Below are 18,167 nucleotides of genomic sequence, written 5' to 3'. Positions count from 1 at the left end.
CGCCTGTTGATTCTGCTGCCCCCAGGCTGTGTGACCTTGGGCAAGTGGTTTATCCTTTCTGGGCTCAGTTCCCTCATCTATTATTTGAGGGGCTTGGAGTCATGATAGTCATAGACTCTTCAGGTTAAAAGGGATCTTAGGAATCCAGTCTGATCCATTTGGTAGGTAAGGAGCCTAAGGCTGAGAAGTTAAGTGAATGGCTCACAGTCATTGAATTAATGAGGGGACAGGAACCTAGGACTCAGGTGTCCTGACTCCTACCTGGGACCCATTCTGTTAACGACAGTGATCCCTCCTCTGTTTGTAGTGTCAGAGTATTTACATTTATGCCTCAGAACAACCTTCTGAGGTAGATATTCTTATACCGATTTTATAAGTAAGGAAACTGGCTTGCCCAAGATTCCCAGCTACTGAGTAGAAGAGCCAGGACTTTGCTAGTTTGGTGCACTTCCTGCTGCACACCAGCTGCCTCCAATTACCCGCAGACAATCCCAGCCACAGGCCACCAACCTCAGCAAGAGCAGGGACCTGATTCTTGAGAGCATATGGGTCCATCTCAGGAGTCGGAACAGGCAAGCAAGCATACTTATTCTCAACAGCAGCAGAAAAGTAATATCCGTCTTCCCAGTGTGAACTAGTTTGCGACAGATAGATGAGATTTTAAGAAAATGTTACATATGTGACAGTAGAGAGAAACTGTTTCATCAAAAGTGGAGCAAAATGAGTTAGCCAGGTCCACCCTAGGGTAGCAGAGTGGCAGCTGCCTCTCTGCTTCAGTGAGGTTTTTATACTGACTCTCTTGCCCTCACCCTGTCATCCCTGACCTAAAGGGCCAGAGGCACTGGAACACAGGTGTCCCAAGTAGTGCCAGCACCTCTCAGGGTCTTAGGGGAGAGCCGCTCCCTCTGGGTAAACGGAGGCCTCAGTTGAGACACCAGTGCCTCCTCTGGATGGAGAAGAGACACCCTCTGAGCTCACTAAGTTCTCTAAGGTCTCTCCAGGGTGAGTCTAGATGAAGTTTAGGCTTAATGCTCGGCAGCACCGTCCAGCATTACAGTAAGTCTTGAGCACCAGGTCAGCATCACATCACGCTGAGGTGGGGTGATTGGTACCCATTAGAGCAACACTGCCCAGTAGACCTATAATGTACTAATATGGTTGGGAAAACTTTCCTCTTGCTCCCCGTATTCTGAACAGAAACAGATGCCGCAAAATATAACCCCGACTCCCCGACTCCTCAACCCACCCCTCAGAAGGGTCAACAGGCTAGTCTTGGAGCCTCAGAGACACCTGGTCAAAGTGGAAACAACTGTTCTCGTCCCTTGATAAGGCTCCACCTCTAGTTCTCGGCAGTGTGTACGTGTAAACAGAATTTCTGCCTTCTACCGGTGTGACTGCCCCCGCTAGGAGTCCCAGAATTAATTATTAACAGCCAAAGAAATTCACAGCGAGCAGGGACTTGTGCATTTTCTAGAAGCACGTTTCCATGAGGACTCTGCCCCTATCGGATTCCTCCTCAGGGCCCAGGACAGAGATACAGAAAAACACAGGTCCTGTCATTTTGGTTAGAATAGACCCAAGCCTAAAACCTCAGGGAACTCACTTGGAAGATTTTTCTTGGAAGGTAGACTATTTGATTTGACGTCTCAACCAAACAGGTGTTTTGGGAGAATAAAATCACACTAGCTTATAAGGAACGGGGGTAGTCTGGCCTGACTTGGGGAGAACTTATTCATTGCTCAAGATAACTCTAAATAATGGTAAGTTCTCAGGTTCATTGGCTACTATACTTACCATGAAATTAACATATCCTGGAATTTTGGTTGGAAGGGATGTGGGAACTCATTTTGTCTTTTCTCAGTATATGGATGAAGTGTCTGACATGAAAGGAAGTTGCAAGTCTAGAGAACAAGAGTAATGACTCGTAGGTCAGTTTGCTTCCTGCCCAAGGAGATCTGATAGCCTAGGGTGCTTTATAATGACTTATATAACAGTTGTTTCTCTAAAGACATTCAAACAGTCCCCTGAATTTTTTTGTGCAAAACAAAACTTTCCTTTATTGAGATAATAAAAAAAGTGCACCTTGGCCTAACTCATACCAAAATATCATCATTCTGAACTCATAGTAACACCTACATTTGCTGAGCATTTACTATATGGGCAGCACTATGCTAAACTGAGCATACAGTCAGGTGACTTACCTCACAGGTGCCTTACGGATACTTGTGTTATTTGGAAAACTGAATAAATACATGCAAAGTGCTTAGAACTCCACCACCCCATCTCACCTACAGCCTCAGTGCGTCCCTGTTTTGGCCACATAGAACCACGTCCTGTGAGGAATGGAAGGAGGTCATGTGCAGGCAGGGCTGAACTTACAGGTAGACCCCTATCGCTGGGGATGTCTGTGGTGCGACAGCCCCTGTGCCCACGTCTAATTCATTCTAGTCTACCAGGTTCTACTTTTTTTTTTTCATCTGAAAGTTTAAGGGAGCCTCACTTAAAGGCAAATACTCTTCTGAGGGATAAGCTTTGAATCAGCCAAACATTATCAGGAATTCTTTTACATCTTCCCACGAAACTAAAAGATCAAGATTATCTAGGTAAAGGCACAAGAAAAGGCCAAGCTGCTGAGGTTGCCTCAGATGGGATGCCTGAGAATTCAGACCATAAGAGGTGGTCATTTGACATCTAGTCTGATCTACTCCAGAGTGAATTTTTCCTATAAGAATAAATTCAGGTCTTCTTGGGTTGCCTTCTTTCAGGTGGGGAAAAAACCCTTATAACCCTGAATGAGTGACTTGGCAAGAGCAGATGGTGGGATTCTTCAAATACCATGCCTGTTCTGTTTTTCTTAGAGATTTATCAGTCTATAACCCTGAGATTTCAACGCTCCACTCAGTTCTGAGCTCTCTAAATCGAAACAATCACATGCCAACATATGTGTCTACAGCTGACCACAGATGGAGTGACTCAGGACCAGGATTTCATGTGAGCTGTATGGCCCTTCTCCATGCATAAAATAAAAGGGAAAATGCATGGAGTCTAAGGGACCTTGTTTTCTGTGTCCTGGAGACCCTTGGCCTAAATGAAGCAAATGTGATGGGATCCATAGGAGAGAGACATGGGACCTGGGATCAGGCCACACCTTCTGCCCGTGGATGGCATGCCGTAGACCTGCCAGCTTTATTGTAGAACCCAAGACTTAAAGCTAGGACACATTAAGAGCCCTATACCCTGTTCTGTGACGGACCTTGGACAAGGGGCATTGGCAACTCACAGTGTATCCAGTAGGGGGCGACAAGGAAGCAGATTGACAAAACCAGAGAAATGTGAGAAAGAATTGGGATGTTCTTTCCTGTAGAAGAGAAAGCCCCAGAGGAATGGGACGGCTGTCTACTCTTTAAAGCACTCATATAGAAGAGGAAGAAGAGGAATTCTTCTTTGTTCCAACTGTGAAAAGTAGGATCAGTGGAAGGAGATTATGGGACAGCCAGGTTTCTCTAGCAGAGCTGTCTGTAGTGCACGAACACTGTGCAGTTTGGTGCCTTTCCTGCTGCTTGATGTGTTGGTTCAGTGGCGGGGGGAGAAGGAGATGCCAGTAGGGGAGGTTGAAGAGGGATGCCTTCCTCTGGGTGGGAGATTGGACTAGAGCTTTATTCAGGTTGTTGCTAATTGTAAAGAGAACGCTTTTATGATTTTTTTGAAGTGGGTGAGCAATAAAGGTGGGCTTATGGTCTCTGTACTCCGCAAACTATCATCTCCCACATTAACTATTTCATGCATGGAAAGCTTGAGAAACAGGAAAGCTAAGAAGTTTGCAGGGTACTTTAAAAATACTTTCTGGGAGGCGATTGGATCACAAAAGGCAGTGCACGGTGTGGGTGAGCGAGTGGGCCGTGAAATCAGAGCCCACAGGGATTCAAATCCTTCCTCTGCCTTCATTAAGCTCCGTGAACTTGGACGGGCCACCTTAGTTATACCTTCACTTGTGCGGCTGTGAGATGGAAAGGTTAACCCTTGCCACCTCCTCCCGTTGTAAGCCTGAAGTCAGTGAATGCACCTTGAAATGTGACAACTATGCCAGGTACATAGTGAGCACTCAGTAAAGGTTAGTGATGATTGTTAGACAAGGAGAAATCATTATCATGTCTTAGGTCCATGAGAGAATTTAAACAACAGGGCATCAGCTTGCAACAAAAACGTGTATGTTTCTTTTGATTTGTGATGTCGTGAAAAGGAAGAGTTAAATATGGCTGCTTTTTTGGTAAAAATGGACATTTTTAGGGCCAATTCAGGAGTGATAAATCCTGTAAGTGGAGTGAATGACAGCTGAGCCCCGTGAAGCAATGGAAAAAATAGAGTCCAGTGATTTTTTTTTTGAGTAGTGGAGCCCAAAGAGAATGGAAGTGTAGCCAAGTCCCTGGGATTTCCACCGTTTCCTGTGGCTGTATTTTGGCTCCTTGGTTCCCCAAGAGAAATAAAGATCAAGGCTTCACTCAGATTGCTCATCTGCCCCCATGTTGAAAACACAGTAATATCTGGCTGACAACTTAATCATCTCTCCCTTAATTTTTTTTTCTTATCCTAAGAGCACCTGCATGACCATGGGGTGGGGGGTGAAGAAGAGAAAAAGACAAAAGAGGGTTTAGTTTCTCACCTTGATAATTGCCCGATAATTTGCACTGAGAGGGCTTTTTGGGGTCGATGAGCCATTCATCCCCTTTTGGCCCTTCGAATTTCTCAGGCTGTCATCACTTTTTTAGGCTGGCAGCTAATGAAAGGAAGGGGAGAAAGATTTCAAACATCCCTCTCAGGATGTATTATGCAGATCTTGAGATTCTGCCGGTTCATTTATCCAAATGAAATAGATCTCTGGGGAAATAGCAGAGGTCAGCTGTTGAGCAAAATGTTTTCCAGTCCTGGGAGTTACATCACTTTGTTTCTTTGTGAAATAAGGCAGCTCTGTCCTAACTTTAAGTGATCAATCGCATGTGATAGGACAAGCTTATTTTTCACGCTCCCAGTAAATACAACAAGGAGACCGCAGACAACTCCGGATGGTCTCTCCGGAAGCTGGATGGTGTCAAGAACGGCCATGTAAATTGCTTCCTTTCTCCCTGGATTGTCTCTAAAACCAATATTATTACAAAATGCTAAGAACAGTTACGCTTCATTAGTGTGGTCCTGAATCCCGATTCAGTGACCGGGTGATACGCCATCATCATCTGCAGTCATGCGCATCTCGTAGGACTCTTCAAACTTATTCCTATCCTCAAATTTTGAGTGCAGATGAAACACGAGCGAGAATCAAGTGTGAGATGAAAGTTGTTTCTCCTGATTGCTTTGTTCTTTCTTTTATTATTTCTTTCTTTTATCACTTATGACACTAGCCGTTAAAATCTATCTGCGTGGAAATCTATCCACTATATAGAACACAACATCACTTAATTCACAGAGGGAAAAATATTTCTGGCAATAGTAACATTTAACTTAAGAGGCACTATTTGGCCAGCTAACTTAGTGACTTAGGCTCAGGCAGAATCGGTGCCCCAGTTTCCTCAGGTTAACAATTATTAGTTGTTCTTTTTGTTTGTTACTTTTTTGTTTTGTTTTTTTTTAATTGAAGTATAGTTGATGTACAATAGTATATATGTTACAGGTGTACAATATAGTGATTCACAATTTTTAAAGGTTATGCCCCATTTATAGTTATTATAAAATAGTGGCTATATTCCCCGTGATGTACAATATATCCTTGTAGCTTATTTTATACCTAATAGTTTGTACCTCTTAATCCCATACCCCTCTAGTGCCCTTCCCTCCTTCCCTCTCCCTGCTGGTAACCACTAGTTTGTTCTCTTTATCTGTGAGTCTCCTTCTTTTTTGGTTATATTCACTAGTTTATTGTATATTTTAGATTCCACGTATAAGTGGTATCACACAGTATTTGTCTTTCTCTGTCTCTTTATTTGACCTATAGCACGTATACAGATGGTGGTGAAATTCGGCAGAATTTTCTTCACAAAGATTTTTGTCTGGAAGATTCTGCATACTGACCTGTAAAGAATGCCCATGAAGCCTATTGGCGTAAGATTGTGAACCAGCATGTTATGTTCTCACAGATAGAGAATATGTCATGAAAACATTCAGGGTGATGGTAAACACAGGTGGGATGTAGTGTGACATCTTCAAAGTCTCGTCTCAACCACGTGTGATCACTTGTCAACTCTACCTAACAACAGTGACCTTAAGACAGCTGTCAGGACTCCATGGAAGGAGATCTCCAGAAAGAAGAACCTACAGAAACATTTCAGTGAGTGTGGACAGAGGAAGAGAGCATCAGAGCCAACGTCTTGCACACACAGAGCCTGTAGTTGCCAAGGCGCTCTCTCCCTCCTAAGAGCCTTTCCCACTTAGGAAGGCTTTAAGATCTATTCCCCTTAATCATAAAAAAGGAATTTACTGGGTTGAATTATTTGAGTTTTGACTTTATTCCTTATTTCACAAAGGATTGCACGTAATCTGTAAATGAGTTCTGATGTTATGAGAACTGAATATTGCAAATAGGTATTATTAAACTTATTAAGAGAGAGGGAAGGGTTCTCTTTTAGAAGAATAATACAGTCTGAGTGGCATCTCTCACTTAATGGGCATAGAGATGCCTATTAAGAAATTTTCTTCCTAGAAATGTTTCTGAATTTAATGGGTCCATTAAATAATTCAAAATTAATATAAGTGCACAGCATCTCTGCCCCACTACCTTACTAAAATTAAGGATGCCAAATCGTCCTTCTCTTGCTGTTACTTCACCAGCTGGAGGGTATAGTTCACCCTTGTATTAGACTAACCAATAGGTAGACTCTAATGCCTGACTAATTAGTGCCAGTATTCATCATGACTTTGATAAATCCTAGCCCCTAACGAGATCACTCTTGGCCAGTGGCATTCTAATGTAAAAATTGTTAGTAAAAATTGTTGGCCCTTCAACTACATATCCCAGTACAAATATCAGGACAAATTGTCATTTTTATGGAACCTCAAGAATTGAACATTTTAGGACTTAACTGAATGTGCTGCTCAGTGCTTTTGCCTGAGGACATACTAATCAACAACATATTCTTAAATACCTACCATATGCCACTGCTTTCAAAAACACTTTCAATCTTGAATTGAGGAGGTAGGAGACACATACTTTCTTTTAAAAAGTAAATAACTGTGCAGAACTATGTGCAATAAATGTCCAAATGAGAAGCATAGAGGAGTGCCATATGAAGTCACTGTGTGACCCCCCAACCCCCGCCAGTGCGCCCTAAGCACTTACAATGATAGATGGTTCTTCATCTGCTCACTTGTGTGTAATTGTACCACCATGCTGGACTGGAAGCTTCATGAGGGCAGGGCCAGTAACTCTGTTATTACCATGTCTGTTCTATTCACCTGGCCTGTATCTAGCAATCAGTAAAAGACTGTCACGCAGATGAAGCTACATAGAGGAAGTAAATATTGAAGGATGTGCAAAATTTTAACACACATGTAAGTGTAATGGCAGGATGAACAGATGAACTAAACCAGGAAGCAAGGATTAGCATGGCAAATATATCCTTTCATTTTCTCAGCAGACATTTGCAGCTCCCTCACCATGTGCTGGATACTGCATGGGCAGAATGGGTACCAAGGGGAAGAAACACCATTCCTGTGGGCAGAGGAGAGATTTTGAGACCAGCCCGGATGGTGTGAGGTGGGACGGGGCTGACTGGGATTAGAAATGGTCAGAGCTGTGAGGAATTGAGTTTAGGTGGGAAGAGCCTTGAGAGCTTTGTCCTGAGGACAGGGAAAACCAGTAAAAAAATTTAAACTAAGGAAGGTTGAAAAGTCATTGGAAAGGTCCCAGGAGGTCTTATGACATCCTTGCTAGGAGACAGTTCGTTACTGATGGAAACTTTAGCCAGGATGCACACACTTTAAGAATTGCTATCTCGGGCTTCCCTGGTGGCGCAGTGGTTGAGAGTCTGCCTGCCGATGCAGTGGACACGGGTTCTTGCCCCGGTCCGGGAAGATCCCACATGCCGCGGAGCGGCTGGGCCCGTGAGCCATGGCTGCTGGGCCTGCGCGTCCGGAGCCTGTGCTCCGCAACGGGAGGGGCCACGGCAGTGAGAGGCCCGCGTACCGCAAAAAAAAAAAAAAAAAAAGAATTGCTATCTCAAAACTTTCCATGAGATATATATTCACCCAGTCAGAATTTCCAGGGCTGGATTATATTTGCACTTCTGTTTCATTTTTACTTAACCAGTATGTTAATAGTAACAGTGATTTGTACTGTTCTCATAAATACAGCTTCTTTCTTTAAATATTGTATTTCTAAGAGCTTTAGGGCATTGTTAAAATGTGGTTTGAATATATTCATAGACAAAAGTCTTTTCTAGAAGACTACACTTCCATTTCATAATATAATTCAATGGAATAATGGAACTTTCATCGTAGAGCACACTTTGCTAGAATTCATCCGCTCCATTACGTTTATGTAAAGTCACACAGTGTAACAATGAACATCAATAACTAAACCACCCCTTCCCAATACTGTTTCCTATGGGACATACAGTGAATTTTTGCATTTTGTATAGGCAGCCAGATTTTAACAGTGTATATTCTGGTTGCAAGCTAGTTCCTTCACAGGCCACATAATTATCCTTGGGCCCCATGAATCATGCGAACTATAGCTAACGGCACAGATATACACCACCTTGATATGAGGTGTTTATGACATATAACAGCTAGGTGTATTTGGCTTCTAAGGGCAAGTGGGAAGATGGAGAAGGTCCAGTGTGGAAATGTGCCTTAATATCATCTTTCCTGAAGGCTTAGTTTGCAACCAGTGGCAAAAATCTGGTTTCAAGAAGGTTAAACTTGGGGCTTCCCTGGTGGAGCAATGGTTGAGTCTGCCTGCCAATGCAGGGGACGCGGGTTCGTGCCCCGGTCTGGGAAGATCCCACATGCCGCAGAGCGGCTGGGCCCGTGAGCCATGGCCGCTGAGCCTGCACGTCCGGAGCCTGTGCTCCGCAACGGGAGAGGCCACAGCAGTGAGAGGCCCGCGTACCGCAAAAAAGAAAAGTTAAGCATAAAGTTACAACATGACCCAGCAATTCCAATACTAAGTATGTACCCCCAAAATTGAAAACAGATACACAAACAAGTATGTGTACGTGAATGTTCATAGCAGCAGTATTCACACTATCCAAAAGGAAGAAACAACACAAATGTCTATCACCAGATAAAAGGGTAAACAAAATGTAATGATCCAGACAATGGAACAGTATTCAGCCATAGAAAGGAATGAAATACCAATACATACTATGACGTAGATGGATCTCAGAAATATTATGCAAAGTGAAAGGATCCAATCACAAAACACTGTGTATTTGCTGATTCCATTTATATAAAATGTCCAGAATAGGTAAATCCGTAGAGACGAAAAGTAGATCCCTGGTTGCCAGGAGCTTGTGGAGCGGGTGATGGGGAGAAGCAGCTATTGATGTTACAGGGTTTCTTTTGGTTGTGATAAAAATGTTCTGAAATTGATTGTAGTGATGGACGCTCAACCTTGAGAACATACCAAAAACACACTGACTTGTGTGCTTTAAAAAGGTGAATTTTGTGGTATGTGAATTATTTCTTCCTTTAAAAAATTAAAAAGGACTTTTAAAAAGACGAAACTTGGAATCGTTGATGGTTTTTTGAAGCAGATGAGCATGTAGTGAAATTAGTTCTTGGTTTTGGGGAAAGCCATGAAAAAAGATTGTAATTGGGAGAAGTTATGAACAAAGAGATGGATGAGTCAAAGAAGACTGGGAAAGAATTTGATGATAACAAGAGACGGTACACAGGGAGACTAAGTTGAGGTTTATGAAAACAATCAGGCAGATTATATGAGGAGGGTGTGTGTGTGTATTTGTAATATATATATGCACATATATAATATTATACCTTAGATGCCATAGTATATAATTTTATATATATATATCATATATATATATTATGTATATATATTCACATGGGGAAAATTCTCAAAAAATATACCACCCAAATGTTAACAGCAGTTGTCCCTGTTTAGTGGGATTTGGGGTGATTTAATTCCTCTTCTTCCTTTTGCTTCTCAGTATTCTCTTACTTTGTGTGCAGTGATCATAGAGTAATAGTTAAGTAGGAAGTGAAAAAAGTGAGTGTGTAAGGCTGTTGCTTGAGAAAGTGCACTCTCTGATCAGACCAAGAAAGTAGGGGCAGTTTTTGAAGTCTTACTAACTAATAATGCCCTACCTGAGAAGACTTGTCGTCACATTGGGAGAAAACAGAGTAAGGTGGGCATCACCGCAGAAGACGTGGCACGGCAAGGCCTCTGAAATGCTAATGCTTAAAAGCCTTGTTCTTAGAAATTCTGGAGGCAAAGCGTACAACAGTCTTTTTCCTCTTGTTTACCAGGTTCTCCCTTGGTTTGAGGCATCCGTATGTATACTCCATATAAGCCACTAGGTACTTGGCCTATTACAGATCTATCTACGTATCTATCTATGTGTCTATGTTTCTATGTATCTATCATCTATGTATCTATCTATCTATCTTTAATCTTATTATGTCTACAAGGCAGTTGACACCTAAAAGTCATGAAACTTAATTTGCTAAGTCATAAAATAATTTTAAAATCACGCTTAAGATTATAAACATGCCAGGCCCTTCACCTGAGCTGAGCATCTATCATTGACTAAGCCAGACCCCTTCTTGCATCTATGGGCTTACAGTCTAGTCAAGCAGGAGCCAGGAAGAAGCTAGTCCACATATGACAAGTCCCACGGGCTTTGTGGAGCTCAGGGTGGGGCTCTTACCCATAATCTCCAGTCTGAAGCTGGAGGGGAGAGACAAGGGCCTCATCTTGGAGGAGTTCACAAGGGTAAAGTCAAGTTGGTAGGTCCCAAAACAGGTTATGGAAACAAGGGCCTGGTCAGACAATAGGAGCCAAGAGGTGGAGCCCAAACAGAGTGGCTTCAACGTGGGGCAGAGGCAAAGGGTTCCCTGGAAAAGGAGGTGGAAGAAAGGGAGTGACAGAGGATGGGGCAAAATGGCAGGGTCTCTGCATCTGGGCCTGGCTTTGAGCTAGAGGAGGTTCACAGCAGCATTGTTTGTAAGAAAAAAATGTGGGAAACACCCATCAACAGGAATGAACAAGTTGATTGGGGGCGTGGGGTTCAAATCATCATGGAAAATTAATAAACCGGAACAGCATGGGTCAACATAGGAAATGAAGAAAAACAAAAAACTACCCTTAAAAGGAACGCATAGTGACAATCATTTCTTTCTTTCCCTTTTCTTTCACAATTTGTTTGCTGACACATCAGTTGACGTGTCTTTCGGTTGAATGTGACACATCTTTTTGAAGGAACAAGAGGCAGACAAGTTTCAGCTGCCAAAAATAAAAGAGAAACTGGGAAGAATTTAACTTCTGAACTAGAAGGTCATTCTTGCCAGCGGCCTTTGAGGAGGGTAAGGTTCTGCATTTTGTTTCCCAATTTTTTTTTTCCTTAAATAAATAGCCGTGGAATTCAACCCAGTCTTGCCCCTTGAGTTCTTAAATGATCCTGCCAAATCCTTTAGAATTGAGTTGTGCAGCGTCCAGGAGACCTGCTTTGGCTCTTTCTCCTTCGCTGGAATGACTCTCCCTAGGGAACCAGATCAAAGCTAAGAGAAAAGGCAGGTGATGAAAGGATCCTGTGCCTAAAATAATAATTTCGTTTTGTCTGCCTGCCATCCCACCATCACAGTGAGGGATTTCTAGATTGTAAGAGGCCCCTCATAAAGATGAACCCAGCCCTGAAAGATATTGAACTTTATCAGCCGGCATCCAGGTGAAAGTCCCTGGAGATCAAGACTGATAAATAAACCACAGATGGGATGTGGGGTGGGGATGAGGAAAGAGGGGTGGGAGACAGAGCAAGGACAAAAGGGGCAAAAAGTGTGAATAGGACATACTTCCCCAACCAGTCAAGTTTCTCCAAGGCTCACATTTCTGGAGACCATCTTAAGAACAATTGCAGCAACAAACAACAGCTAGCCAAGCCGAATGTAAGTTGGTGCAGCCACTGTGGAAAACAGTATGGAGGTTCCTCAGAAAACTAAAAATAGAATTACTGTATGATCCAGCCATCCCACTCCTGGGCATATAGCTGGAGAAAACTATAATTCAAAAAGATACATGCAACCCCCGCGTTCATAGCAGTACTATTCACGATAGCCAAGACATGTAAGCCACGTAAATGTCCATCAACAGATGAATGGATAAAGAAGATGGGGTACATATATACAATGGAATATTAACCATAAAAAAGAACAAAATAATACCATTTGCAGCAACATGGATGCAACTAGAGATTAGCATACTAAGTAAAGTAAGTCAAAAAGAGAAAGACAGGGCTTCCCTGGTGGCGCAGTGGTTGAGAGTCCGCCTGCCGACGCAGGGGACACGGGTTCGTGCCCCGGTCCGGGAAGATCCCACATGCCGTGGAGCGGTTGGGCCCGTGAGCCATGGCCGCTGAGCCTGCGCGTCTGGAGCCTGTGCTCCGCAACGGGAGAGGCCACAACAGTGAGAGGCCCGCGTACCACAAAAAAAAAAAAAAAAAGAGAAAGACAAACACCATATGATATCACTTATAGGTGGAATCTAAAACATGACACAAATGAACCTAGCTATGAAACAGAAACAGAATCACGGACATAGAGAACAGACTGGTGGTTGCCAAGGGGGAGAAGGTCAGGGGAGGGAAGTTGGGATTAGCAGATGTAAGCTTTTATATATAGAATGGATAAACAACAAGGTCCTACTGTATAGCACAGAGAACTATATTCAATATCCTATGATAAACCATAATGGAAAAGAATATTAAATATATATATATATGTATGTACGTATAACTGAATCACTGCTGTACAGCAGAAATTAACACAACATTGTAAATCAACTATACTTCAATTTTAAAAAATTAAAACTTAAAAAGAAAGCCAGGCAATAAATAAATAAGAGAAAAAGAAAATCTAAACCACACAGCCTAAGTATCAGAAACTTTCTTATTATCCACAAAGTTAAAGCAAAAATGAATTGGTTACATTTTCATAGACTCCTTTCCTGAACCAGAAGCCATTTCTGCTTCAATAAAAATATTAACTTTTTCCTCAGAACAAATCAAGTCCTGTCACTCTGGAGGACAAAGTGCTTCCAGCAGTGAAAGCAGACACGAGGCTCCACTATGGGTCGCGGTCAGCAGGGTCTATCCAGTGTGGGGAGGGACCTCTTGCTGCTGCGGAAACTGGGGAGACCGGAGTGGTCCTCAGCACAGGGGCCCTGCAGGGACAGGGCAGTTTGAGAAGGGCTCCATGGTGTGAGAAGACCATTCGGAACCACAGGAGAATGGAGTATCAGGGTGAGAACAGTTCTACCCCAACTCCCAAAGGGAGAATTGTGCTGAAAGGACCAACTGGAGGGAAGCAATGACCTTCAGTCAGCCCCAGGTGACCTCACAGTAGTGCAGCAGGGGGAAAAATGCCCCAAACACGCCTTCCTTCCCTCCATCTCCTGCCAAGGCTGCCTGTGGGCCAAATTCATCCTAGAAGTCAGAAGGCAAGAGAGCCCTCGAAGCAGTCCAGATAGCCAGAGCAGGAAGCATCGTTTTAGCTATTCTAGAAGCATACTCCTCACAGGCACCTCACCCCTCTTGGTAAACAACCTGCTTGCTGTGGTTGGGGGAGAAGAAATAGACAGTTTGTTTTTTGTTTGTTTACTTTTTAACGTCTTTATTGGAGTATAATTACTTAACAATGTTGTGTTAGATTCTGCTGTATAACAAAGTGAATCAGCTAGATGCATACATATATCCCCATATCTCTTCCCTCTTGTATCTCCCTCCCACCCTCCCTATCCCACCACTCTAGGTGGTAACAAAGAACCAAGCTGATTTCCCTGTGCTATGCGGCTGCTTCCCACTAGCTATTTTACATTTGGTAGTGTATATATGTCCATGCCACTCTCTCATTTCGTCCCAGCTTACCCTTCCCCCTCACCATGTCCTCAAGTCCATTCTCTACACCTGTGTCTTTATTCCTGACCTGCCCCTAGATTCTTCAGAAACTTTTTTTTTTTAGATTCCATATATATGTGTTAGCATACGGTACTTGTTTTTCTCTTTATGACTTACTTCACTCTGTATGACAGTCTCTAGGTCCATCCACCTCACTACAAATAACTCAGTTTCGTTTCGTTTTATGGATGAGTAATATTCCATTGTATATATGTGCCACATCTTCTTTATCCATTCATCTGTCGATGGACACCTAGGTTGCTTCCATGTCCTGGCTATTGTAAATAGTGCTGCAATGAACATTGTGGAACATGACTCTTTGTGAATTATGGTTTTCTCAGGGTATATGCCCAGTAGTGGGATTGCTGGGTCATATGGTAGTTCTATTTGTAGCTTTTTCAGGAACCTCCATACTGTTCTCCATAGTGGCTGTATCAATTTACATTCCCACCAAAAGTGAAAGAGGGTTCCCTTTTCTCCACACCCTCTCCAGCATTTATTGATCGTAGATTGTTTGATGATGGCCATTCTGACTGGTGTGAAGTGATACCTCATTGTAGTTTTGATTTGCATTTCTCTAATGATTAGTGATGTTGAGCATCATTTCATGTGTTTGCTGGCAATCTGTATATCTTCTATGGAGAAATGTCTATTTAGGTCTTCTGCCCATTTTTGGATTGGGTTGTTTGTTTTTTAGATATAGAGCTGCATGACCTGCTTGTATATTTTAGAGATTAATCCTTGGTCAGTTGCTTCATTTGCAAATATTTCCTCCCATTCTGAGGGTTGTCTTTTCATCTTGCTTATGGTTTCTTTTGCTGTACAAAAGCTTTTAAGTTTCATTAGGTCCCATTTGTTTGTTTTTATTTCCATTTCTCTAGGTCAAAAATGATCTTGCTGTGATTTATGTCATAGAGTATTCTGCCTATGTTTTCCTCTAAGAGTTTTATAGTGTCTGGTCTTACATTTAGGTCTTTAATCCATTTGGAGTTTATTTTTGTGTATGGTGTTAGGGAGTGTTCTAATTTCATTCTTTTACATGTAGCTGTCCAGTTTTCCCAGCAGCACTTATTGAAGAGGCTGTCTTTTCTCCATTCTTGCCTCCTTCATCAAAGATAAAGTGACCATATGTGTGTGGGTTTATCTCTGGGCTTTCTATCCTGTTCCATTGATGTATATTTCTCTTTTTCTGCCACTACCATACTGTCTTGATTACTGTAGCTTTGTAGTATAGTTTGAAGTCTGGGAGCCTGATTCCTCCAGCTCCGTTTTTCTTTCTCAATATTGATTTGGCTATTTGAGGTCTTTTGTGTTTCCATACAAATTGTGAAATTTTTTTGTTCTAGTTCTGTGAAAAATGCCATTGGTAGTTTGATAGGGGTTGCATTGAATCTGTAGATTGCTTTGGGTAGTATAGTCATTTTCACAATGTTGATTCTTCCAATCTAAGAACATGGTATATCTCTCCATCTGTTTGTATCATCTTTAATTTCTCTCATAAATGTCTTATAGTTTTCTGCATACACGTCTTTTGTCTCCTTAGCTAGGTTTATTCCTAGTTATCTTATTCTTTTTATTGCAATGGTAAATGGCTGTGTTTCCTTAATTTCTCTTTCAGATTTTCATCATTAGTGTATAGGAATGCAAGAGATTTCTATGCATTAATTTTGTATCCTGCTAATTCACCAAATTCATTGGTTAGTTCTAGCAGTTTTCTGGTAGCATCTTTAGGATTCTCTATGTATAGTATCATGTCATCTGCAAACAGTGACAGCTTTACTTCTTCTTTTCCGATCTGGATTACTTTTATTTCTTTTTCTTCTCCGATTGCTGTGGCTAAAATTTCCAAAACTATGTTGAATAATAATGGTGAGAGTGGACAACCTTGTCTTTTTCCTGATCTTAGAGGAAGTGGTTTCAGTTTTTCACCATTGAGAATGATGTTGGCTGTGGGTTTGTCATATATGGCCTTTATTATGTTGAGGCAAGTTCCCTCTATACCTCGTGGTTTATCAATTTTGTTTATCTTCTCAACGAACCAGCTTTTAGTTTTATTGATTTTAGCTATAGTTTCCTTCATTTCTTCTTCATTTATTTCTGATCTGATCTTTATGATTTCTTTCCTTCTGCTAACTTTGGGGATTTTTTGTTCTTCTTCCTCTAATTGCTTTAGGTGTAAGGTTAGGTTGTTTACTTGAGATGTTTCCTGTTTCTTGAGGTAGAATTTTATCACTATAAACTTCCCTCTTAGAACTGCTTTTGCTGCACCTCATAGGTTTTGGGCCATCATGTTTTCATTGTCATTTGTTTCTAGGTATTTTTTGATTTCCTCTTTGATTTCTTCAGTGATCTCTTGGTTATTTAGTACTGTATTGTTTAGCTTCCATATGTTTGTATTTTTTACAGATTTTTTCCTGTAATTGATATCTAGTCTCCTAGCATTGTGGTTGGAAAAGATACTGATATTATTTAAATTTTCTTAAATTTACCAAGGCTTGATTTGTGACCCAAGATATGATCTGTCCTGGAGAATATTCCATAAGCACTTGAGAAGAAAATGTATTCTGTTGTTTTTTGATGGAATGTCCTATAAATATCAATTAAGCTCATCTTGTTTAATATGTCATTTAAAGCTTGTGTTTCCTTATTTATTTTCATTTTGGATGACCTGTCCATTGGTGAAAATAGGGTGTTAAAGTCCCCTACTATGATTGTGTTACTGTCGATTTCCCCTTTTATGGCTGTTTGCATTTGCCTTATGTATTCAGGTGCTCCTATGTTGGGTGCATAAATATTTACAATTATTATCTCTTCTTCTTGGATTGATCCCTTGAGCATTATGTAGTGTCCTTCTTTGTCTCTTGTAATAGTCTTTATTTTAAAGTCTATTTTGTCTGATATGAGAATTGCTACTCCAGCTTTCTCCTGATTTCCATTTGCATGGAATATCTTTTTCTATCCCCTCACTTTCAGTCTGCATGTGTCCCTAGGTCTGAAGTGGGTCTCTTGTAGACAGCATATATACAGGTCTTGTTTTTGCCTCCATTCAGCCAGTCTATGTCTTTTGGTTGGAGCATTTAATCCATTTACATTTAAGGTAATTATCAATATGTATGTTCCTATTACCATTTTCTTAATTGTTTTGGGTTTATTATTATAGGTCTTTTCCTTCTCTTGTGTTTCCTGCCTAGAGAAGTTCTTTAGCATTTGTTGTAAAGCTGGCTTGGTGGTGCTGAATTCTCTTAGCTTTTGCTTGTCTGTAAAGGTTTTAATTTCTCTGTCGAATCTGAATGAGATCTTTGCTGGGCACAGTAATCTTGGTTGTAGGTTTTTCCCTTTCATCACTTTAAATATGTCCTGCCACTGCCGTCTGGCTTGCAGAGTTTCTGCTGAAAGATCAGCTGTTAGCCTTATAGGGATTCCCTTGTATGTTATTTGTTGCTTTTCCTTGCTGCTTTTAATATTTTTTCTTTGTATTTAATGTTTGAAAGTTTGATTAATATGTCTTGGTGTGTTTCAGCCTTGGATTTATCCTGTATGGGACACTCTGCATTACCTGGACTTGATTGATTATTCCCTTTCCCATATTAGGAAAGTTTTCAGCTATCATCTCTTCAAATATTTTCTCAGTCCCTTTCTTTTTCTCTTCTTCTGGGACCCCTATAATTCGAATGTTGGTGTGTTTAATGTTGTCCCAGAGGTCTCTGAGACTGTCCTCAATTCTTTTCATTCTTTTTTCTTTATTCTGCTCTGTGGTAGTTATTTCCACTACTTTATCTTCCAGGTCACTTATCTGTTCTTCTGCCTCAGTTATTCTGCTATTGATTCCTTCTAGAGAATTTTTAATTTCATTTGTTGTTTTATTCCTCATTGTTTGTTTTCTCTTAGTTCTTCTAGGTCCTTGTGAAATGTTTCTTATATTTCCTCCATTCTCTTTCCAAGATTTTGGATCATTTTTACTACCATTGCTCTGAACGTTTTTTCAAGTAGACTGCCTATTTCCTCTTCATTTGCTTGGTCTGGTGGGTTTTTACTTTGCTCCTTCATCTG

The 18,167-nt window shown here is 41.3% G+C and overlaps 1 protein-coding gene across 4 annotated transcripts in view; it reads left to right on the top strand.

Moving 5' to 3' along the window:
• PRLR (prolactin receptor) overlaps window positions 1-18,167 on the top strand; it is a 165,154-nt gene that overhangs the window by 41,877 nt on the left and 105,110 nt on the right. For 2 of the 4 annotated variants that reach the window (XM_067730507.1, XM_067730504.1), the window contains exon 2: window positions 11,388-11,532. The exons of the other annotated variants lie outside the window; for them this stretch is intronic. The gene's annotated coding sequence lies outside the window, so the exon portion shown is untranslated. The remainder of the gene's footprint in view (window positions 1-11,387; window positions 11,533-18,167) is intronic. 4 annotated transcript variants of the gene reach the window in all.

This window comes from Pseudorca crassidens, chromosome 3 (genome assembly GCF_039906515.1).
Source record: "Pseudorca crassidens isolate mPseCra1 chromosome 3, mPseCra1.hap1, whole genome shotgun sequence".
NCBI classification, from domain to species: Eukaryota; Metazoa; Chordata; class Mammalia; order Artiodactyla; family Delphinidae; genus Pseudorca; species Pseudorca crassidens.
Note: the sequence above shows the minus strand (reverse complement) of the source record. Positions and strands in the feature narration are given on the sequence as shown.